The following is a 26,854-nucleotide window of genomic DNA, read 5'->3' as shown; positions in this document are numbered from 1 at the left end:
CGGGTAACCAGTAAATTTTACATAATCCTAATTAAACCAGTAACATGCAGAGTTATCGAACGTAATTATGACTGGAATAGTTACTTTCGAACAGCGGTATACTACTTTTTCCTTTATAGGTCAATAAACATGATATCCATTTTTAGATGGTGACGTTCCCTTGTCACCATCTTACGGTGTTTATATATCTCAACTTGTACGATTCGCTCGTGTATGTAACAATGTTTTAGATTTTAACGAGAGAAATTTATGTATTACTGAAAAATTATTACACCAGGGTTTTCGATATCACAAACTAGTCAAAACATTTACTAAATTTTATCATCGGTATAAGGACATCATTCGTAAATATAGCTCAACATGCAGACTTCTTATACGTTCAGGTATTTCACATCCAATTGTTATGGAAATATTCTTTATAAAGCACAAAGGTGTCAGTATTCACCTCAAAAACTAACAAAACCTTTGAATAGACTTATTAAGAAGGGATATAATTACGATACTGTTGTCAGGTCATTAAAGATTGCATATTTTGGCGTTAATATTGATTCACTTATAGGGTCTTTGTATCGGAACTAAACACATTTATTCAAAAACCAGTTGTTGGCATGACACGGGTTATGATCTTCTCATATATGTTATGATGGTATGATACTAAACCCCTAACGGGAAGGATTGTGCCTGATGTTCATATGATGAAATCATATCTTTCAGTCAGTTTAATTGAAGTCTGGAGCTGGCATGTCAGTTAACTGCTAGTAGGCTGTTGTTATTTATGTATTATTGTCATTTTGTTTATTTTCTTTGGTTACATCTTCTGACATCAGACTCGGACTTCTCTTGAACTGAATTTTAATGTGCGTATTGTTATGCGTTTACTTTTCTACATTGGCTAGAGGTATAGGGGGAGGGTTGAGATCTCACAAACATGTTTAACCCCGCCGCATTTTTGCGCCTGTCCCAAGTCAGGAGCCTCTGGCCTTTGTTAGTCTTGTATTATTTCTAATTTTAGTTTCTTGTGTACAATTTGGAAATTAGTATGGCGTTCATTATCACTGAACTAGCATATATTTGTTTAGGGGCCAGCTGAAGGACGCCTCCGGGTGCGGGAATTTCTCGCTACATTGAAGACCTGTTGGTGACCTTCTGCTGTTGTTTTATTTTTCTATGGTCGGGTTGTTGTCTCTTTGGCATATTCCCCATTTCCATTCTCAATTTTATTTTATATGATATAAAAATGTGTATAATTAAAATCAGATATCTGTTTATTAATAATATTGAGAATGGAAACGGGGAATGTGTCAAAAAGACAACAACCCGACCATAGAGCAGACGACAGCCGAAGGCCACCAGTGGGTCTTCAATGCAGCTAGAAACTCCCTCACCCAGATGAGTCCTTCAGCTGGCCCCTAAACAAATATGTATGCTAGTTCAGTGACAATGGACGTCATCCTAAACTCCGAATAATACACAAGAAAATATCTAATTAAATGCCATACAAGACTAACAAAGGCCACAGAGGCCACCGACTCATCCTCGCTAGCCAAGGGTTACGATCCACTCCTTGGCTAGCGAAGATGCCACTGACTTTGGACAGGCGCAAAAATGCAGCGGGGTTTAACATGTTTTTGAGATCTCAACCCTCCCCTATACCTCTAGCCAATGTAGAAATGACAAACACACAGCAATACGCACAGTAAAACTCAGTTCAAGAGAATTCCAAGTCCGATATCAGAATAGGTTAACAAAGAAACTAAACATAATGACAATAATACATACATTAACAAAGGAATACTAGCCGTTACTGACATGCCAGCTCCTAACCTCAACTAAGCTGATTAAAATATCATGTCTTGATCATATGAATATCAAGCCCCCCCTCCCCCCCCCCGTTAGGGGTTTAGTATTAGCATCATAAAACATATGAGAAGAACATAACCTGTCATGCCAACAACTGGTTTTAGAATAAATGTGTTTAATTCCAATGCAAAGACCTTATAAATGAATCAATATTAAAGCCAAAATATGCAATCTTTAATGACCTGACAACAGTTTCGGAACTATATCCCTTCTTAATAAGTCTATTTTTACAAATGTTTTGTAAGCTTTTGAGGTGAATACTGACATTTTTGAGCTTTGTAAAGAATATTGCCATCAAAGATTGGATGTGAAATACCTGAACGTATAAGATGTCTGCATGTTAAGTTACAGTATATTTACGAATGATGTCCTTGTAGCGATGATAAAATTTAGTAAATGTTTTGACTAGTTTGTGATATCGAAAACCCTGGTGTTATAATTTTTCAGTAAAACATAAATTGCTCTCGCTAAAATCAAATACTAGTAAAGCTATAGCTACTGGTGGAAAAAGCTCCCGTAAAAATAAATGTTATATAGGATCGGAGTGGGACTAGTTTGCAAAATATTTAAACCTAAAGGAGATACTACAAATCTGGATTAAAATGTTTACATTTTCAAAATATTAATTCAAATAAATCCTGACAAAAAAATAAATAAATTAGGTTAAAAGTGAGAAAAAATAGTGCATATTAGATCTTTTGTAAACATACATTTGAGCACATCTCGTCGACGTTTTTTTTGCAATCCAATATTTTTAGGTGCTATATCAGCAGGTGCTCTATCAACAGGTGAGTGATCTAGACCTTACTGGGAATATCTATGACTTCATTGCTGTCATGACTATGATGCATCCTTATTTTTGACGTTTTTACCTTTTATGTCTGTCTTTTTGTTAAAACATCGTTGTCAATATAATTGAATTTTATACGACTGTCATATAAGTGAGAGGATAAGCTAGTAATAAAACCAGATTTAATCCACCATTTTCTACAATGATATATGGCGAGCCGTTTTGCTATTTATTCTTACTTCAAGATATCTCATAAACTTTATAAGATATCTCATATAGTTTATAAGATATCTTCTATAGTTTATGAGATATCTTATAAACTATATAAGATATCTTATATACTATATGAGATATCTTATAAACTATAGAAGATATCTTATAAACTATATAAGATATCTTATAAACTATATAAGATATCTTATAAACTATATAAGATATCTTATAAACTATATAAGATATCTTATAAACTATATAAGATATCTTATAAACTATATAAGATATCTTATAAAACTATATAAGATATCTTATAAAGTTTATGAGATATCTTGAAGTAAGAATAAATAGCAAAACGGCTCGCCATATATCTGTGTTCATTATTAGATTTACACGAATTTTGCATCAAGATCGGTCTGATTTTATATTGTACATGACCCTTTATGCATATATATTCCATATGAATTAAAGCGGAAGAAGTTCTCCTTTAAAACGATTGCAAAAATATCACACAAAAAAACATAATACTGTAAGAATAGAATATTTTATTATTCTTATTATTGCAGGGCAAACAATGATTGTTATACTCTTTCCTTAAGTTTTCTTTTTTTCTAGATAATTGCGTTTTTAAATAAAATAAAAACAACAACAACAACAACAAAAAAATCAACATTGTTCTCTATCAGGAGAAAAAATACCACGAGTGTGTATATATACCACTGTACTCTTAAGAGGTATCGGTCGGTTGTAAGCAGAGTAAGGCATTAGAGTTATGGTATTTTTTTTCATTTTATACTGCTCATCTTTTTCAAATATTTTATTTGCCTTATACGATCTAACGTCAAAGCTTTTTTGTTGCATTTTCCTGCTTCAGTCATATCACCTACCATATAGCACCCAATACCTAAAAGGGTGTAACACTCTGCTTTCATGACATTATTTCCAATATAGTTATTGCTTTCAATGCATGTTTTCATTTCATTTAAAGACGCTAAACATTTTTGCATCATTTCTAACTTAAGTAAACACATAAAGCGTAAAAATAATGTATAAACAATAGGGGGTTTCTGGATATATCCCTTGTGTTCTACTTCAGGTCTCATTTCGTCAGGAATTTAAAACGAACTACGAGAAAAATCGTTCGGTTCCATTGTATTAGCTATATATATTGAGTTTAAACCGGTATCTTGACTTTGATTCGCTAAATTGTCGATGGTAAACTTATCTTCACTGTAATACAGTTTCTCTTGTTGAACGTCCTGAAACTTCGATAACACGTAGTCAGTGATTGTTACACAAACTGAATATTTTCTAATGCAATAATAGTATGAAGCTAAGACATTCCACCCTGATACTCCATCACTACGTACTCCCATTATTACAAAGGGTAACATATCTTTTAAACGTTGATAATGTAGTTTATTACCCCCGCACATGACATTCTGATAGGTAAAACGAGTACCAATGTTACGACACAACGTACTGAATAAACACTTGAAAATAAACCGGTCGTGACTTCGTTTGAGCAGCTCAAAACAATTAACCAACACTTGCATAGGCATAAGTTTGTTTGTAAGGACGGCTTGACCACATAGAAGCGAAAATCTCACTTCATTAAGCTTGGCGAGATTTGCGGAATATTTAGAATGGCCTACCACATACGCTTCACTTAATCTATGTGACATGTTTTGTGATACGATTTCATATTGAGGAGAACGGAAAAATTCAGACATGAAACTTGAAGAAGCAAGGCATTCAGGGAAATTCTTATACAACTCAACTATTGTTGTTTTCAAATTCCTCCATTCTGGTAAAGTGATTCTTTGTTCAAGCACATTTCTTTCTTTTATAAAATAATGCGGCAATATGTCATGTTGAACATAGTATGCAAGTCGCTTGAGGCATTCCGAAAAACAGTTCTCAAAATTGTGCGGTGTCCATTCTGTAACAGCAATTTCTTCTGAAACCCAGAACACAACTGTCTTTAAAAAATACGAACATAGAAGTTCTTTTAGTTTAAGATGTTGTTCAATCACATCTTTTAAAACTATTTTCAAAAGAGCATAAACCAAAAGCTGAGTATGAGTAAAAGAATAGACAAGCAGTTTTTCAGCGATACCAAACGCAACTCGCCATTCTATATCTTCATTTTGCGACAACTTGTAGCCAATTGGGACAAACCATACCCCACTATCAATAATTATCTTTTTTAATGCTTCCGTTGGCCAGCAACGTTTTCTTCCTACCCATTCCTGTGCTTGTTTAATGAATGATTTGCACTTTACACCTACAGTACAGTCATGTGTTTCGTTGGCTGTAGAAACACATGGTCCATGTAGAGTGTTAAGTGTACATATCTCATTATTTTCGTTTAAAGAAAGTAATTTCTGCTTCATTTTACTACTTGAGAGAAAGAATTTATGTCCGATTTTCTTACACCACTCATCTGTATAGTCATAACTACTGCACAACTCTGTGCAAAACCAGGTCTGGTATCACAAGTCTTCATGACAAATGTATTAGAACCGATAGTATTGCTGGCCTCTTCTACGATATGTATATCATTAAGTAAAATAACTGTGTCCGTATCACTGCCCTTCATATCAAGACCTTCTGCTCTACTTCCACAGAAAAACGGTGTGTGTGTTTTTGTTTTGGTCAAATAATTGTGTGTTATATAATAAGTTCGTCTTGTTCTCACTGTGTCTTCGCTTCCAAGTTTGTCACTTAGGAAATTATATAATCGCAATGAGCGGTTTTCCATATTTTCGGCCATGATTCTTGAACTAAAAAAGAAGGAAAAAAAGTAAGGTGAAATTATTTACCATTATAGACTCAATGTAAACAAATGTTTCATAGTTTTTATATTTATTTTTTGGGGCCTTTTGTATAATTCTCTGACTAATGTCATAGTAGAATATATAAACTAGTTATTTGTCAACTAAGAAAGCTAACGACTTTATTTATAACAAAATAATTTACAAAAACAAACATGACAGACATGAACCAACGACAACAAATGAATTACAGTCATATGGAGTTGTTGAACAAGTTTGATTGCGCCAACCCTCCCCTTACAATGTTGTTACATTATGCATGTAACATAAGAACAACTTATGTTTGAATTCGCAATCGTACCACAGTCAGAATTCAAAACCAACTCTGTTAATTGCAATACTTATACTGCATAAAGGGCATAATGAACTATATGATATATCATGATTTCCAAGTTTTTGTTAATTTATTAAGTATTAAAATACAATTAATAGAGCTACGCATTAAGGTATGTAATTTTGGATGGTATTTAATCGATGTTCATATCTCTTATTTCGATTAAGAAGAGAAAAATCAAGGTAATACATATATATATAAAAAAAAATGTATGAATAGCATGAACTAAAAAAGGAAAGAGTTAGGTTGCGCCGAATGGAAAAGCGTCTGCTGCTATACCTGCATCATTCTCCACTCTAATTCACACCAATTTAAAAAAAAAAATCAGTCAGTAAAAGAACACACTTTGAAAAGTTTATCATAAGATGGCTGTCCTGGTTTCTAAAGATCTAAGACACACAAAAAAACAACCCCAAAAACCGTCGCTAGTGAGTTGAGACAACTATATCGTATCGGCGAACCAATTCGGACCTTAAAATTTATGTAGTGTCGATTTCCGTTATTATAAATAGTTGACGAAATATCTGATTGATTTCTGATTAAATACAATATTTTTTTAAGTGTATATGCTAAAGAAAATATGTGAAATCAGGAATAACAGGTTATTACTTAAATTTAGGAAATACGTGTAATTCCTGATTTACTTAGCTAATAAAAGTAATTCCTGAAAATGCCCAGTTATTACCAGTAATTTTTAAATGAATTTTAAACGACGGGTGCCGCATGTGGAGCAGGATCTGCTTACCCTTCCGGAGCACCTGAGATCACCCCTAGTTTTTTGGTTGGGTTCGTGTTGTTTATTCTTTAGTTTTCTATGTTGTGTCGTGTGTGCTGTTGTTTGTTTGTCTTTTTCATTTTTAGCCATGGCGTTGTCAGTTTGTTTTAGATTTATGAGTTTGACTGTCCCTTTGGTATCCTTCGTCCCTCTTTTACACATATTTACGAACTGTTAAACCTATGTTGTAATATGGTCCGATGATTAAAAGAAATGGTAATACAACTCAGAAAGCATTGTTGAGACATGCTAGTGATTTTGAAGAGAGACAACAGAACTACAAAATTAGGCAACATGCACTATTTTCGTAAAAATCGCCTTTATCACTGTGAATGAGATCTTCACCTTAATACTAGTAGACAATGTTTGGTTGCATCAAATGTCAGTCTTGTTACGTCTCCAATACCAACCGAAATGCTAGCAACTCTAAAGGAAGAAAATGATCTGAATTTTGAGAAGACCAACAGAAATCATGGATCTGTTTCTCAAAGTAGTAACGAGGATTTGGTTGCTTTCGCTTCTCAGTTTCTAGCATCAGTTAACCAAAACAATGACAAAATGGCAAAGATTCGTAAACTGTGCATACATAACTCAAGATTTTTCAACAGTTTGTCGTATCATGATAAGTAATTTGCACTCATTGTGTAAATAGGCATTCATTTCTTTGTTAATTGGTGACAATATTGTATGTTTGGTTGAGATACTTTGTAAATTAAACATTGTTATATATTATCGAAGTTACTGCGAGCAAACTAAACCTACATTTTGACTTGCCTCTTATTTCGCCATGTAGATAGATTAGAAATGTTTTAAATTCGGACGAATTTATAAGGGAGAATTTAAATATTTGTTTGTTTTATAGTGATAAAGAAAACCACAATGTTGATTGTTGTACCATATTTTTGATATTTTTACCTATTATGTTTGTTTTGTTCACATATCGTTGTCAATATAATGAAATGTTATGCGACTGTTATACAAGTGAGAGTTTAAGCTTGCAATAAACTATAAACCCAGGTTTGTTTTAGCTAGATAAAAAACCAGGGTTGAGCCACCATTTTCTACAGAAGAAACTGCCTGTACCAAGTCAGGAATATGACACTTATTTCATTTATTTGATGTGTTTGAGATTTTGGATATTACTGTATTTGATTAGAAACTTTCCTTTTTGAATTTTCCTCGGAAACCAGCATTTTTGTGTTTTAATTTTTCCGTACCAATTTACTTTCTTTTTTGGTGTCTTTATTTATCAACTAAATATCAAGTAAGTAAATCGCTAATACAATAAGTAAATACAAGATTTACTAAATTGATTATTATCTACGTGTAATTCCTAATTTCATCTATTTACTGTAACATATACAAGCGTATGATTTTCGAAAACAACTACGAAACCGGTAGATACTGTTTTTCCTGGATTATCCAGTTTGCACAAGGAAATTTTATCCTATGTATTAATAAAACATTTCCGGTATACTGTTTCAATGTTTCTACTGCTATGTTGTTTTTGTCTTTTTGCATTGAAGTAAATCCTTTTTTAACATTCGTTATTCATTTCCATATAAATCCCGTTCCCTTTTCATAAATGTGACCTACCGAATTAATACTTTTTACCTTTATTTGTGACAATTTTACCTATTGTGTCTGTTTGTTTTGGTCACGCATCATTATCATTGTTATTAAATTTGATGCGACTGTCGTACAAGCGACAGGTTTAGCGCTATAAAACTAGGTTCAATCCACCATTTTCTACATTTGAAAATGCCTGTACCAAGTCAGGAATATGACAGTTCTTGTCCATTCGTTTTTGATGTGTTTTGTTATTTGATTTTGCCATGTGATTATGGACTTTCCTCTAAGTTCAGTATTTTTGTGATTTTACTTTTTGCAAAGCTGAAGACAATGAGAATCAAGAATCATTGGATAAATTTTATATTTGTGTTACTTACATGCAATACACCTTGTCATATGACTCCTATCGAAATTGATACCCGCTTTTGATAAAAATAAGATTAATATATATTTGAGATCAAGGTACACAGATCTATCTCCCGTTAACACTATACTATATTTATTTTTTCGAATTCAGCCTATGAGCTAATTTATCAGATCATGCATTGCAGAATAACTACATACCACGTGCACACATGTCATTCGAAAATCCATGCATTGCCGTAGCCTAACCCTCACTCAAGCGAGGCAAATGATAGGTACTTTTTGACAATCTGATAAAAAAACAAACATGTCCTGTCTCTAGACTTTGCTTGCAAGGCGGGATCTGTTTTGTTTTAAATCAAGTTGAGTTGTAAGCTTAAATTTTACTCATCATGTATATAAACTCATCATAGATACCAGGCCTGAAATGTTGTACTCCAGACATTCGTTTCGTCTTCAGTGAAAAACACGCGAGTCAATTTAATCAGTAGCACTTTATAAAAAAAAAACTGTATTAATTTCATGATTATCCCTGTTGTCTGAAGTTGCAATTGAGAAAATTAAATTAATTTAATTTTTTAATACAACGGATGTTGACATTCCGAACCGATATAGATTATTCAATCATATTTTCTGCAGTTTTGGTATTTTCAACTTCACATTGATACCTGTCTTCCAAATAACATGCACAATTTCATGGGTAATGTCATCATATTTAGACAAAAATGTCGATAATTCAATCTCCGTTTAAACTTTTACAACGCTTGTAATTATGAGAAGGTTTTAAACATTTCAAAAAGTGGACTTCCGACAAAAAAAAACGTTTAAATAAGGCAGATCGAAAAATGTAAATTGACTTATTATACTATAACCTGTATTTTTTTTTATTGTTAAAAACTGGTCATTTATCTTGGGTGGATATTTATTATCATATTTGCAATCGTCACACATTTTTTTTATTAATCATATGTTTGCTTGCGTTTGTAATGTTAAGAATGAAAAGTTGATTTAACAAGTCTTTTATTGTTTTTCAACATTTTGAAATTAAAAAAAAATTGTCTCATTAATAAATAAAACTCAATTCATCCAATCGTCAAAATAGTTCAGACACATACCTTATTGTAACGCTATCAATTGTAAGGCTGTTTTACTTATACTTTGACACTTATGAATATTTCGTTAATCCACAAGAGTCAAAACTGATCAAAAGTATGTCAGTGTTTTCAAGTCATGTTCGTAGCTAGCCCTTTTAACAAACTAACCTTAATTTAGTTTATTAAACTATTGTCAGAAAGCTCCTATTATGTTGTAATTCAGATCATAAGCCCTTGTTCACTATTACATGTATTATGATGCAGGAAAACATATCACCATTACTGATAAATGTTTATAATTTCCGCAAACAAGTATCCATCGTTATAAATCGACGCCAAAGTTCACACCTTTATCTATATTTATCTCAGTTATTGTACTTTTAGGAAACAGGTAAATATCGTTTTCTGTGAAAAGAGAAATTGCACAAGGCGATTATATCATATGTGTTGATTCTTTTTTAAAAATATTTCCGGATTTTTAATTCAATTTGTCAACATACATGTATGTAAATTGTCATCTTTTAGATTGAATTATGCAACTTTCTACTTATCTTTTGTTATTTTTATTTCGTTCTATATGTTTATCAGATTTGAACATCAGTTCCTAAGAAAAGTTAAAAAACGGAAAGTCTCTTAGCAAATGGCAAAATAATCAAAATCTCAAACACCTCATTACGAATGGATAACAACTGTCATATTCCCGACTTGGTACGGGCATTTTCTTTTTTTAGAAATTTATAAATATTTGGTTTTATAGCTAACTAAACCCTTTCACTTTAATGACAACGAGGTGGTAGACAATAAGCAGACATAAAATGTAGAATGTCAAATAGGGGTACCGCAGTCAACATTGTGTTATAATCTTATTCACTGTAAAAAGTCACCCAAAAGGCATATAGACAAAGCACATTAGCAAAAAAATGTAAAATAGCACAATAACACAATAACACATTGATGGGATGTATCAGTATCGAGCCACTCAAATGTATATCGACAAAACTAAACTAAATAGTAAAAGTTATATTCATAAAGACAAATAAAAAATACTATAAAAGAGGGACGAAAGATACCAGAGGAACAGTCAAACGCATAAATCGAAAAACTGACAACGCCATTGCTAAAAATGAAAAAGACAAACCGACAAATAATAGTACACACGAAACAACATAAAAAGAAACTAATGACTAAGCAACACGAACCCCTCAAAACACTGGGGGTGATCTCAGGTGCTCCGGAAGGGTAAGCAGATCCTGCTCCGCAAGTGGCACCTGTCGTTTTGCTCATGTTATTATTAATCCGGTAATAGTCTAATTCGGTAGGTCATATTCGTGAAAATGGAAGGGCATTGTAGTTACGACATAAGGAACATATTCGATATCATCTGTGAATTATTCCATAACGGTCAACCAGCTCGTGATAGGAAGGGATGATTTCAACTTCACCATTTGGAATTCTTGGTTTAATAGCTTCCTTGTGAGCAGCAACCCTTTATCAAGGAAATCATGATAGGAAATACAAGCGCGGTAATATCGTATCAATTGGGAGATATATACACCGTATGCAGGCGCTAATACAGTGTTGCTACATAGAAATGGGGAAGCTGAAATCATCTCGTTTGTAGTAAAGTTTTGTTTTCAACCGACCCTCATTGTCAATTTCTAGATGTAAGTCAAGATATGAGGCAGACTTAACTGTATCTGTTGTATCCTTTTTCTCTAGTTCGATGGGATAGATGCGTTCAACATAGTCAATAAATTTTGAATTATAACACGTTATGATAAACAACGTCAGTAAGCTATTGCTTACATTGAAAATGGAAAGAAAATTTGAAAAGCAGAAAAATATTTTCTATATTAAAGGAAGCTACCAAAATAAATAACAGCTGGTGGCTAATTAAATTGTTGTTTTTATAAAACGAAATGACCAGAACACAAATCATGAGGTCTCACCAGTATTTGTGAAGACTTTATAAGAACTTAACATCTTCCTATAATCGGAAGAACTAACTATTAACTGAATAAGTTAGTTTATCACGCTTGAATTCCTTGCTTTTGAACGATGTCAGGTGTCCCTCAAATATTCGGCTTTAAATATTTCTGATGAAAGCAAATCCAGAAAAGAGCTTCGGACGAATTCAATTGTTCATGGGTTGCTTAAGTTTTTACAACACTGGGTCGATACCTCTGCTGATTGACTAGATATAAGTCCTCGATGGTTTTACTAGCTCAGTAATTAGTACCAAATAAAAAAAGTATAGCCAAAGTTGGACAAAGAACCAGAGGTTTGCATGAGGGTGATATTCCTTATTTTCAAATAATTTTAAAAATTTTGAAACAAGAAATTGTAATAACAAAAATAAACTGACAACGCCATGGCTATAAATAAAAAGACAAACCGACAAACAATAGTACAGACTAAACAACATATAAAACTAAAGACTAAGCAACACAAAACCCACCATAAACTGGTGGTGATACCAGGTGCCCCGGAAGGGTAAGCAGATCCTGCACCACATGTTGCACCCGTCGTGTTGCTAATGTTTTTACAAATCCGTTAAATAGTTTAATTCGGTAGGTCATATTCGTGAAAATGGAGGGGTATTGTAATTACGACATAAGGAATATTTCCGATATCATCTATGAAACGGGGTCCGTAAAATATACGAAGGGAAGATTTCAACTTCACCATTTGGAACTCTTGGTTAAATAGCTTCCTTGTGAGCAGCAATCCTCTATCAAGGAAATCATGATAGGAAATACAAGCCGTAAAGTTGACAACATATATGAATTTTGCTATTCTTTTAGGTACTTTTTTGTCATTTGAGGTTTTTTTTTTATTATGAAGCTCCAATGCTGTTTATAAGTTCTTGCACAATCTTATTTCAAATATTCAGCTTAGAGCGTTCCTATTGAAGGCAAATCCGGAAAAGCGTATCGGAATAGTCTTTTATGAAGCATTACGATTTAAAACCATATCTACGATTGAGTCTCGATGAACCGAATGTCAGGAGTTGAAAACTAATGATCAATAAATATAAGTAGCTATAAGGTCAACAGATCTTGTAAAGATATTTCAAATTCATTTTATTCACATAATTTATTTTGTCAATTAATCGAAAGGTACCACTACCCCAACACCGATGTATTCTAGTCTTTTTTCTATCTTATTCTTCTTGTTAAGTTCATGAGATATGTTTGACATACTATGCTATTTTTTGCATAACCCTTACGATGTTGCAATGTTGTATGAGCATGGTTTTGTAATATTGCATACCATCATATTCTCTATTGTAAACGATTAAAGAAATGAGGAAATTCGTTATGATTGCCATTGCAACTAGTCATCAGAGTCCATATGACGATGATGTTAGCAACTATAAATTACCTTTGTTGACGAAACATTGCATTTATAGAAATATAAGTAGTTTTATAGTACTGTTTATTTTTATTTCATTGCGTGATACTGTTGTAAAATGATTCGTTACCTTGTTTTGTCTTCTTAATCGATTAATGAGATTTGAACTATTGTTGCCTAAATCTAAATTTTGTGACTGGTATTTTTCAGACTGAAACAACAAATCCAGCTAACTGCCACATAATACCACATGTATAATAATTTTCGTACATGTCTGAAGGCTTCAGAGAAGAAGTAACAGAGTAAAGATTGAAATTTATATGTGGGAACGAAATACCTGACTTAATACTTTAACAGTGATATATAGATTAGGCTCGTTGAACTGAATAACGTCATTTTATACATGGACATATCATACGAGATGGGAGATGAGATATATAAACACCATAAGATGGGACCAAATCATCCACCACAAAAGGAAAATTAATAACAGAAAACTAAGAATGGTCCTTTTTGTCGTAAATTTAAGTATAAAGGTGCATTTGGTAGTTTGGCCGTAATCAGTAATCGGTAACACTATAGGAAAAAGTCTGCAACTAAAAGCTGAAATTGGTGCCCATTGGAATACCTACAAAATGTCGACAAACTATGTAGCCGAAACTATGTAGTACAGGTGTTGTTCTGGTCAAAGTTTACAGCTTTAATCGACTCATGGAATAATCAAAACTGTCGACTAAATTGTAAGGACCACCAAAAGCGTGGAATTTATCTAAACCATATGATTAATGTTTACACTGCAGACATAATTATTCTCATTATTTTCCAAATAAATGCCTATTTGAAAACGATCATGGCAAGCTGTTGGATTGTATTAAGGATTCTAGTTAAAATAACTGAAAGATTAGTTGTAAAATACTCACTACAGGCTGATATGAAACAATATTTGATTTTTTTGGCGTAGTTTATATATCCAATACATAGAAGGGTCCTTCATATGACCAGAAGACGGGTTAGACGAGATTGTAGTAATGATCTGATAGTTGACGTTGGCCTTTCTGTAGAGTTCACAGACCTAAATGAACAAGAATCGTTATTTTTGAGCTTTGTGTATATTTTATTTTATACCATCACCTGATTGTTAGTTGATTTTATGGCAAAAACGAGCACAAACAGAGGTGTGAGTACCTAAAGATTATTTTCCATTCTAGGAATGGTCATATTAGCAAACAAATTATTACTTTCTAATTTACTTTCAAAATGTTTCCAAATTTTACTGGGTTGTCCCTTGTGGACGGTTTCAAGTGGCTTGAATTTTAACATTTTAATATGTATGTGTATTATTCTTAAAAAAAAGTTTAAGGTTAGTCTTTTATTTTCGGAAGGGGTACAGATATTCCGGTGTTCGTCTAAAACAATGTATCGTTTGTCCTGTTACAGGAAAGGGGGAAGGAAAAAGTTATCTCACTCACTGTCGACCTCACTAGCATTTCAAATAGAAATTATCAAAAATATTAACTTTTGTGATTAGGAGATATATATTTTTCTGGTGGGAAAAATGAGAACATGAGAAGTAGAAAACAACTCATGTCCCCTCTCAATCAATATTGGAAAAAAATGACCTTTCATCATCTTTATTATTCCTGAGTTATCAGGATAAAAAAATTGCGTTTATTTTAATAGTTGGGGTTTGTTGCTGTGTAACATATTTGTTTTCGTTCATTATTTTGTTCTTAAATTACGTCGTTATTTTTTCTTTTTAGCTGTTTCATATTTGTAATTTCAGGACCTTTCATACGTGACGATGCGATATGAGCTTTGCTCATTGATGAATGCCATACAGATACCTATCGTTAATTTCTGTTTCATCTGGTCTCTTGTGGAGAGTTGTCTCATTGGCAATCATACCACATTTCTAATTTTTATTTATTGTACCTTTCACGTTTAGTAGTTATCAAAAGTAACAGGATTATAATTTAGTACGCCAGACGCGCGTTTCGTCTACATAAGACTCATCAGTGACGTTCATATCAAAATAGTTATAAATCCAAATAAGTACAAAGTTGATGAGCATTGAAGATTCATATTTCCAAAAAGTTGTGCCAAATTCCGCTAAGGTAATCTATGCCTGGGATAAGAAAATCCTTAGTTTTTACGAAAAAAATCAAAGTTTTGTAAACAGGAAATTTATAAATATGACCACATTATTGATTTTCATGTAAACATCGAAGTGTTGACTACTGAGCTTAGCTGTCCTCTTTAAAACTATTTTAAACGAAAAAATTAAAATTAAAACAAGCAAGAGGAGAAATATTGTGACTGTATATGATCGTATATGCCAATTTATTCATAAGGGTTTTATATCTGTCAAGTGGAATGTTTTGTTTAAGTTTCATACTCCTTTCGTATGTAGTCTATCATTTTTAGATATTTTAATTGATTTGAACCGTCCAATGCCAAAGCTTTCATGTGACAATTTCCTGCTTCCATCAAGTCACCTTTCAGATAACACGCAATACCAAGAAGTGTGTAACATTCTGCTTTCATGACATGATTACCAATATATTTATTGGTTTCAATGAATGATTTCATATCATTTAAAGAATCTAAACATTTCTGCGTCTTCTTCAGCTTATAAAACTAATAAAACGTAAAAATAATGTGTACGCAATTGGAGGCTTCTGGATATATCCCTTGTATTTTACTTCATGTTTCATTTCATCAGGAATTAAAAAAGAGTTGCGTTGAAAATCGTTCGGCTCCATGGCATTATCTGTGTATATTGCGCTTAAATCAGTATCATTGCATCTCCGTGGTAAATAGTCGATGGTAAACTTATCCTCACTGTAATACAGTTTCTCTTGTTTTCCTTCCTTAATCTTTGATAACACGTAGTCAGTGATTTTGAGTGAAACTGAATATTTCCTTACACAATAATAGTATGTAGCTAAATAATTCCATCCCGATACGGCATCACTGCGTACTCCCATTATGACGAAGAGTAATATCTCCTTTAAAATTTGATAATGCAGTTTATTTTCACACTGGGTAACATACTGGTAGGTAAAACGGCTACCAATATTGCGACACAACGTATTGAATATAAAGCTTAATATAAACCGGTCGTTTTTTTCGCTTGAGCAGCTCTAAAGTATTAATCAATACCTGTTTCGGTGTAAGTATGTTTGTAGATGTTGGCTGGCCACATAGAAGCATAAATCTTACTTCATTAAGCTTGGTTAGATTGGCGAAACATTTAGAAAACTTTCTCATGTCCGTTCCTCTCAATGTAGGCGACAAGTTTTGGGATACATGTACATATAGAGGCGCAAGGAAAACGACGGACATAAAACTTGACGAAACAAGACATGCAGAGAAATTTTTATACAATCGAACTATTGTTGTTTTCAAATTATTCCAATCTGGTTTAGTAATTCTACGTTCAAACATATTCCTTTCCGTTATAAAATAATGAGGCATGATATTGTGTTTTACGTAGTATAAAAGTCGTTTAAGGCATTCTAGAAAGCAATTCACAAAATTATGCGGTGTCCATCCAGTAACATCAATTTCTTCTGAAATCCAGAAAACAACTGTCTTTAAAAAATACGAACATAGAAGCTTTTTAAATTTTAGATTTCGTTCAATCACGTCTTTTAACAATATTTTTAGAAGGGCATAAACCAAAAGCTGAGTATGAGTAAAATAAAACACTAGCATTATTTCAGCTACCGTGAATGCAGCTCGCCATTCTATATCTTTATTTGGTGACAGCTTGTAGCCTATCGGAACAAAGCATACCCCGCTGTCAATAATTATTTTCTTCAGTGCTTTTGTCGGCCAACGTCGGTTCCTGCTTACCCATTCCTGCGCTTGTTGAATGAAGGATCTGCACTTTATACCAACAGTAAAGTCATGTGTTTTATTTCTTGTAGATATGCATGGTCCATGTATAGTGTTAAGAGTACATACCACATTATTCTTGTTTAAAGACATTAATGTTTGCTTCATTTTACTACTAGAAAGAAAGAATTTGTGTCATATTTTCTTACACCACACATCTGTATACTCGTAACTACTGCACAACTCTAACTGTGTAAAACCCGGTCTGGTATCACAAGTCCTCATGACAAAGATATTAGAACCGTTAGTATTGGTGCACTCTTCGATAATGTGTATATCATTAAGTAAGGTAATAATGTCCGTGTCACTGCCCTTCATGTCAAGGCCTTCTCCTTTACTTCCACAAATCACCTGTGTGTGCGTTTTTGTTTTGCTCAAAGAATTGTGTGTTATATAAAAAGTCCGCCTTGTTTTTATTGTATCTTCGGTCCCAAGTGTGTTACTCAGAAAGTTATATAATCTCAATGAAACCTTTTCCATTTTTTTTTATATCATGTGACTGAAAAAGAAATAAAATTAGGGTAAACTACATATTCCAGGACACAATCAAAGAATAAAATCAAACATAAGCAATTAGCTTAGAGTCAATATTTCTGTTACATGTTATAAGCATTGTCATATTAAGAAACCGATGTAAAAAGTATCTCTACTTGTTGTATACAAAACAGCTGCCAAACTTATTTTGCCAAAATCAAAATAAAATCTTTTAATTACAATTCTTATACTTTTTCCTGGTATTTTTTTTTTTTGGATATTATCAGTTCGACAAATTGCTTTATTTACTGAACATTAGAATTTCATCAACAAAGCTAAACGTTAATGTATTATCCAAAAAATACATGTCCATATATATTATATAATAGATATATTAGAAAAGACCATGCATAGCTATGAGATGGATTAGAATAATTCTGAGATTATATAGTAAATCTACTAAAATATTCGATTCTCGATCGTTTCTAGACTAAAAACACTTGAATTCTTAGAATCTAGTTCGTACGATCTGCGTTAAATCTGCCAAGTATTGTTGTATCTGTATGAAAATCGGTAAACATTGTGAAGCACATGCAACTGTCGATACACTGTCGTTCGCAACGGGTAAATATGTGGGTTTTAAATATTCTTGTTTTTTTACTATGTATTCCCTATTTTAATTTTAAATAACCATAATTATTGAGATTTTTTACTTTAAAAAATTCATTTTTGAAAGTTCAAAGTTTACAAGGTATATCCCTTAAATTGTATAAATCAAGATTTTGATAGAGTCTCAATTTGAATTGACATGATTCATTTGTCATTGTGCAATTACCGAAGAAGGATATCTGTTATCCGAAATATCTAATATTTGTATATTTTATAGTTATTTAATGGTGATGTTGTACCCTTTTTGACTTGTTATATATTATATTTTGTAGTGTACAGAATCATATTACATGATCCATCGCCCTGTAAGATTGATCGTTGACTATTTATTCAGTCATTTTATATATATATATATATATATATATATATATATATATATATATATATATATATATATATATATATATATATATATATATATATATATATATATATATATATATAATTTATATATTAAAAATTAGATACACAAAAAGAGTTTTAAAAGCAGCATTGTCTAGAGCTTTCTTCCATCTTGGGACTTTTCAAGACTATGAACGTCGTTATGACGTTATATATATATATGAAGTGTGAATGATAATTGGACAATAACTACATGTATATCTGATTGAGTTTATATTTCAACATTAATGTCTGTTCAAAACATATGATACAATTTGATTACGTTTTCTATGCATGCACCAGAAATCCCATTAGAGCCCGAACCTAGCACGCGAAGAGAAATATTTTCGTGGCGAAATATGGAACTAGAGAACACAAACAGCAATGGAAAGCAGATAAAATCGAGAATGAAAAAAAAGTATAATTAACTGCTATTTAGCCTAACGCAAATACACTTTTTAGGTTACCCTCATTTATAGAGTCACTGAATTAAAAACGTTGGTTGAAATTATTTGTTTTAGTACATTTACAGATGAGCATTTAACTCATTGAATGTACTATCTGATATTTCATTTTTCTTATCGGTTTCGGCTTTGACTCCGGCTTCCGCTGTTGTGAAGATATCTGATAATGAAAATTTCATATTTCAATCTAGTAAGAAATAGAGCGATTGACATTTTGAATATATAAATTTCCACATTGATATGGATTAATAATTTGTTCACTGCATATACACTGGTATTGAATCGATCATGAAAAGACTGCATCTTTATTTATTTTTATGGTCGCAATTTATGTAACACAGATCTCATATTTCGTCCTTTTATGTTTTATATACAAAAGATTGAGTCAAGCGATGAATTGCTTCTCGTTATTCCTCTAATATATATATGTATCGATTAAACTATTTATGAATTGGATAAAAACCATGGCCTATATAAAGCCCGACTTGGTACAGACCCAAAATAGGTGAGCACGAACCCTCCTTTTGTCATTATAACAAATCAAGCACATGTCAGATACTAACTTTGAACAGGATGACTTTTGAATAGAACAAGGAAATAAAAAGGGCAGGATGTGGAAAGCAGAGTATACGATTTTTAACATACTACAGAAAGCTATTACGGTATTTACAGCTGTTGGTTGAATATTTCCGCGCAACAAAATATGCATCGGGAATTATTTTTGAGTATTCAAAAGAATGTTGGATCTGTTAATCTGTAAACATAACTTTATAACACAAACAGGAAAGTTGGTCGAAGGCATAATATGATAACATGTGTTTGTATTTTAATACTAAAATTAATCACATTTTTTAGTCTTTATATTTTCAATCTTTTCTAACCTCTTCCCCACTCAGACCTTATTTCAAGCTGACATGAATAATTCGGCTGGTAACGTCATAGTAAGCAACCAATGTTGATACATTTATTTCGATGTCGATAATGAATTGTAGAATTTGATATAAGGAATATATGAGATAATTTGAAAAAGTTGATAATCACAGGGAAAGCTAAAGAAAAAAGTAAAATAATACAAAAATATCGCACTCCGAGGAAATTTCTAAACGGAAAATCCCTAAGCAAATGGCAAACTCAAATGCTCAATCAAATTACTGGATAACGACTGTCATATTTTATGACTTGGTACATGCATTTTTTGCATTTTTTATGTAGAAAATGGTGGATTTTAAACATGGTTTTATAGCTAGCCAAACCTCTCACATGTATGACAGTCCCATAAAATTTTATTATTTTGACAACGATGTGCGAACAAAACAAACAGATGTAATATATAAAAATGTCAAAAGTTACAGCAGTCCACATGGTGTTATAACAAATATGTCAACAAAGAAAACTAAAAAGGTATTTTGACAACCATATTAGCAAATACGAAATAAAAGCATACAAAAATTAACACTAACACTATAACACAATGACGTGATATATAGGTACCGAGCCACGTCACATGTATATTACCAAAAATAGTCTACACAGTAACAGTAATAAAATATACATCGAGAAATAATCAATTATTAATAGATTGGCTTCATATACGGTGACCTTCATTTTTTGCACCTTGTTCGTTTGGTGTCTCAGTGGAAAACGTTCCACGTTTTCTAAAATGTATTTTATGAAAGTCAGGTTACGAAGATATAACTTAAGTTATCTTTGTCGATCTTCAAATTGGAAAAAAATTATCTTTGTTTCTCAAAAGTATTTCTTTATTTTTTCTATCTAAAATGAATCAGACTCAACTCATTTGATAGTTTTATCAGCTAAATATCTTAAATTACTTTAGACACTTACCGTACTGTTATCATCCGGAAGCAAGTAACACTATATCTTTCCGAGACAAAATTAAAATCAAATTAAGATTGTCACTGAAAATATTCCAGTTTATTAAAATATTTTACAGTTCATCTTCAAATGTATCTTCACCAAGCGTTTGGTGAGTGTCATTGCATTGACATTGACTTTCCCTCGTTATACTGAAGTTAATTTGTTCTAGCAATTGATACAAACAAGTTTTAAATTATACTATTCTTTCTAAACGCGAATGTTATTGTGATGTTCGAATTACACCTTCTAACAAACAAAACAAACTTTGTTGAGTGAATTATAGTCAGAGAGCTCCAGCTATGTTACCTATAAAATAAATTCCAGCTTGTTCGTTACTTATACGACACACACAAATGTGTCATTCTCATTTATACCGGTTTATGATTTTCTCAAACAATAGGGAGCTCCTCCTTTTTGCTATTAAAGGACGCCAGTTTTGAAGTATTTCCACAAAACAGATAAATATATTTTTTCATGGAAAATCCAGTGAGCAAAAGATAATCATATTCTACGTTGTTTTAAACATTTCATGCGTACTATATCGATTCAGAATAAAATATTTCATCTTTCAGATTAAAGCATGTAACGTTTTAAATTTTCTTTTGTTATTTCTTTTTCACAATATCGTTTGATAATTTAAAAAAGAATTATTCCTGTTCATTTCAACGCCCTTTTAAGACAATAAAAAAAAAATAATAGCATAGGTTTATCGGTATATTTCTTTCGTAAAAAACTCAGACAATAAAACTTTCTTCTTGTCTAGTGAGCTATAATGAAATGTAAGCCATATGAGTTGTATATTTATGATATTTTCTTTTTTCGAAATAGATCGTTTCATTTGATCTCTCTTTTTTTCCATTTGAAATTAATTGATTTATTTCCTTCTCATGGTGATTGTGTAGCAGAAGAAACTAGTTAAACTGTAGTAAACGTCACTACACTCAGCTCCGAAGGTGGTTTGGTAAACAAGAAATATGCAGTATACAAGTATTCTTAAAGGGGTGTGGGCTTCTCTCTCATTGTCTAAGGCCGTACGGTGACCTATAGTTGGTAATTTCTGTGTCTTTTTGATCTATTGTGGACAGTTGTCTCATTGGCATTCATACCACGTCTTCTTTTTTTATATTAACTGTCAAATTTATATTCACTGCTTTTCAGTGACGCTCATTTCAAAATATTTATAAAGCCAAAAAAGTCCAAAGTTGAAGAGCATTGAGGATCCAAAATTCCAAAAAGTTGTGCCGAATAAGGGGCATATTTGATTCATAACAAATCAAGAAGTCTAAACTATTGTATTTTAGTCTAGATACAATGTAATCAAACATCTAGATGACTTCCGATGATCAAATAACCCGCTGAAAAACATTAATATTAAAGATAGATTTTTTTCTAGGACTGTTTGATTTTATATTGTAGTATTAAAAGCATGTTTATAATCGTCGTTACACCTAAAAGAATGATTGCTTTATGTATAGGTTTATACGTTACATTGATAGTATGATTAGAACTTCCTGTAATCTTTGTAGCATCTTTCATTTTTATATGCCAACATTCCCAAAGTGAAATTATAATATTGTTTTGTGTAAACTTTGAACAACAAAATTTCTTCCTATGTGACGTATTAATTTTCTGACGTCAGACACGCGAAGCAATGAATGTGTTTTTAATTTGATAGATGCTTTTGTGCTTTTTTTGTAAAGCTATTTGTTTAAAGATTGTTGATTGCTGTATCCATATTTTGACTATTTCATTTATTATGTCTGTTTTGTTCACGCATCGTTGTAATTATAACGGAATTTGAAGAGACTGTCGTGAGAGGTTTAGCGCTATAAAACCAGGTTCAATCCACCATTTTCAGTATTTTTGAAATTTTACTTTTTTTGTATGTAAGAGTCAGGATTTTCAGATGCTATAATTCAGTTTCTCTAATTCTATGTAAATTTATCCCTTTCCGAACCCATTGTATAAAGAAATGTAATCAACGTGTGTGTGGTTGCCGGTGATCTCAAAAGATCATTGGATGATTTTAAGGATCATGACTAACACAGCTAACTGGATGAATCAAAAATATGCTAACAGGTGTAAATGAAATTGACAACTTCGTGCAATGTGAAAGTCACTCGAAGGGGATTTTCGGTTAACAAAAAAAAAAAAAAAATTGTTTTGTTTAATCATTAGAGAAACAGATTCTTACATAGTTACTCGTGGATTATCGGATTTATTCAATCTCGATAGTTAAATTATAAATTTTAAAGTCCTCGCCGTGGCTTGGACTTTAAAATTGATATTTTAACTATCTCGATTGGATAAATCCGATAATCCACTCGAATCAATGGAAGAATCTATATTTAGGTGTTATTATATTTTTATCATGCTAGTCATGTTTTGCAGATCTGCAGATGCTATAGTGTTAGATCTTGAATGTTCATCATCATTTGAAACAGATTTAGTTTTAAATGTTGTAATATCATCAGAAGTGGTTCAATGGTGAAGATTTCAACTGTTTTTTTCTCTATTTCTATATAATGTCTATCTGCATACATTATGTCATTATTACATGTTAAAAATATAATAAAATATTTGTGCGTTATATAATTAGGTCTTTCCACTATTCTGTGGAAAGACCTATTGTTTTTCTTCTGATTATTTTTTTTTCTTCCGTCTAATTTTGTTCTTGCGATAAATATTTGTTTCGCAATTTGTCGCTTAGATATTTGGTATATGATATCGAACAGTTTATGCGCTTTTGAAATTTACCCTGCGTAACAGAATACTTTTCTTTGTAGGAGTTATCTCCCCAAACACTGTTTTCCTTGTGTCCACGACTCCTTCGCAACCGTAAAAGATTACGACAAATTTATTTTATAAAATTGCTCGTTATATCCTTTGCATGATTTGTCCAATTTTGACCGAAGCAATATGAACGCTCCATATGAGAGTTATTTCCCCTTTTGTATTTGAAATTTTGAAATGTATTTTAAACTGGAACACCATAAGTGATAGAGACCTGGGATCTTTTGATTTGAGGTCCTTGGTCCAAAAAAATGAAAATTAGGTCAAGGTCAAAGGTCAAGGTCATATTCTAAATTTTGAATTTGGCTTATTTTCACTCATTTTCATTAACCTAATAAGATATTGACAAATTATTTTGACTAAATTGTTAGTTGCGACATGTCGTAACTTAAAAATTTTAGTTGAAAGGGTGTGTAGACAATGAATCGGAGTTTTTGCCCTATCATATCTGAAATTATGTGTAAAGTGATACAACTTATTAACCATACATATTAGAGACCGAGGGTCTTTTGATTTGAGATCCTCAGTTTGTGACCTTGAAATTGAGGTCAAGGTCAAAGGTTAATTTGACGTTCTAGATTTTCACCTTTGCTTTAAATTCATATCTATAAATCACAAAGCCATATGAACAGACATTTTAGACTTATTTTTAATATTTTAATATCAAAATAGATATTACTGGTGGAAAGACCTTCAATTGTTCTCTGAACAATTGGTTTTTAATTAGTCTTACTTTGCTCTTACTGTAGGATCATTAAAATTGTTTTATACTATCAATATTATGCCAAACCTATGCATTTATAGTGACACTCATGTCACATCAATTTTGATATTGTAACGTGATCGAGGGGAGGTCAACACCGACACAGACGGACGGACATAGCCATCTATGGGACGACAATATATCCTCTTCAACTTCGTACTTATTTGGCTTTATAAATATTTTGATATGAGCGTCACTGATGAGTCTTATGTAGACGAAACGCGCGTCTGGCGTACTAAATTATAATCCAGTACTATTTATACCACTGGGTCGATGCCACTGCTGGTGGACGTTTCGTCCCCGAGGGTATCACCAGCCCAGTAGGCAGCACTTCGGTGTTGACATGAATATCAATTATGTGGTCATTTTTATAAATTTCATGTTTACAAAACTCTGAATTTATTGAAAAAATAAGGATTTTCTTATCCCAGGAATAGATTACCTGAGCCGTATTTGGCACAACTTTTTGGAATTTTGGACCCTCAATGCTCTTCAACTTCGTACTTATTTGGCTTTATAAATATTCTGATATGAGCGTCACTGATGAGTCTTATGTAGACGAAACGCACGTCTTGCGTACTAAATTATAATCCTGGTACCTTTGATGACTATTATTAACAAATGTACATTACTTCCGACTTATTGACAGTTAGCTACAAAGTTTTCACATATTAACTTTGAATACAAGTCCTCCAGAATCTAACTGATTCAAGACTTCAAGGAATACACATCTTTCAGTATCACACCTCATACACAATCTCCCAGTTGCTTGACCAACTGACCTTTATCATAGAGTTTAATTACTTTATCTCTATTCAAACAAATAGGCATAACTAATTTTTATTACCCTACACCCCAAGATATCGTTACTTGTCTTAATCACATCTGACAGTTCAACTTTAACTGCAGATAATAAAACTAGCCATTTGTCAAATTAGCCTTGCGTCATTAATTTTCTCAGTACACAAATAAACAGTTATAAAGCCAAATTAACTAGAGGTCAATATTTACAAAACATTAAAATATTACAATATGTGATATACAGACAGGACAATATTGCAGATCAATAATAGCAGTAAACCATTGATATGGCTCATCAGGGTAGTTCCCACTGTTGGCGGAATCAGAGTATTATGTTTTTACTCATTTGTGTTACTGCTTGAATACTTCTTTGACAATGAACCTATCTTAACAACCAAGATCATTAAAAGATTGAAAACAACACGTTAAATAATGTCATGCGTCCGAACCGCTTTTCTGGATTTACCTTCATCAGGAACGCTCAAAGCCAAACATTTGAAATTCGAAGATGTATAAGTACCAAACTCGTTGAAGAGCTATTATATGACAAAAAATACCTAACATAAATATCCAAATTCATATAAAGGCAACTTTGCCTGAGGGAGTTAAAACCTTAGTTTCTTAATAATTTCAAAATTTATAAAACGGATAATTTTAGAAAAGATTGTTAAATCATGTCAGTGCCGAAGTACTGACTACTGAGCTGAAGATACCCTCGGGGACTGATAATCCACATACATAGGTATCGACCCAGTGATGTAAAAAATTGAAAACAACAGTTTTATATGTTCATGCGTCCGAAGCGCTTTCCTGGATTTACCTTCATCAGGAACGCTAAAAGCCAAACATTTGAAATCCGAAGATGTATAAGTACCAAACCCGTTGATGAGAAATTATATAACAAAAAATACCCAAAATAAATAGCCAAATTCATCTAAAGTCAACTTTGCATGAGGGAGTTGAACCCTTAGTTTCTTAATAATTTCAAAATTTATAAACGGATAATTTTAGAAATATTGTTAAATCATGTCAGTACTGGAGTAGTGACTAAGCTGTGCCATGGTTGTTACCAATGTTGACTTGAGCCTGTAGTTCAGTGGTTGTTGCTTGTTTCATAGTAGTTTTTCGTTTATAATTTTGTACATCAATTAGGCCTTAAGCTTTTCTCATTTAGTTTGTTTTACATTTGTCATTTTTGGTCCTTTTATAGATGACTATGCGGTATAGGCTTTTCTTATTGTCGAAGGCTGTACGGAGACCTATATATTTGGTCTCTTGTGGAGAGTTGTCTCATTGGCAATCTTATCACATCTTCTTTCTATATTCACTGAAAGACATCAATGACTGATATCATTAATGAGCCATGTTTTATTCATGTTCGCAGTACTACCACTGACAAAACAATGTTGATGAGGTTGTTTAAAGTCAGGAAAATAGAATTTTAATTCCATAGAGGTCATCTTTAACCCACCTTCCAAATATTCTTTTTTTTTTTGTTTTTTTTGTTTTTGTTTTTTTTTATTCTTTTATTCTTTGCAT

The 26,854-nt window shown here is 32.2% G+C and overlaps 1 long non-coding RNA gene across 1 annotated transcript; it reads right to left on the bottom strand.

The window, feature by feature from the left end:
* Positions 1–3,388: 3,388 nt before the first annotated feature.
* Positions 3,389–10,179, bottom strand: LOC143082930 (uncharacterized). The gene is made up of 2 exons (XR_012980509.1): positions 10,007–10,179; positions 3,389–5,649 (listed from the first exon to the last, which is right to left on the bottom strand). It is a non-coding gene; the product is annotated as an uncharacterized LOC143082930 (long non-coding RNA).
* Between the last annotated feature and the right edge of the window lie 16,675 nt (positions 10,180–26,854).

This window comes from Mytilus galloprovincialis, chromosome 7, assembly GCF_965363235.1.
Source record: "Mytilus galloprovincialis chromosome 7, xbMytGall1.hap1.1, whole genome shotgun sequence".
Taxonomy (NCBI): Eukaryota; Metazoa; Mollusca; class Bivalvia; order Mytilida; family Mytilidae; genus Mytilus; species Mytilus galloprovincialis.
The sequence above is the reverse complement of the archived record's forward strand: the minus strand, read 5'-3'. Positions and strand labels throughout refer to the sequence as shown.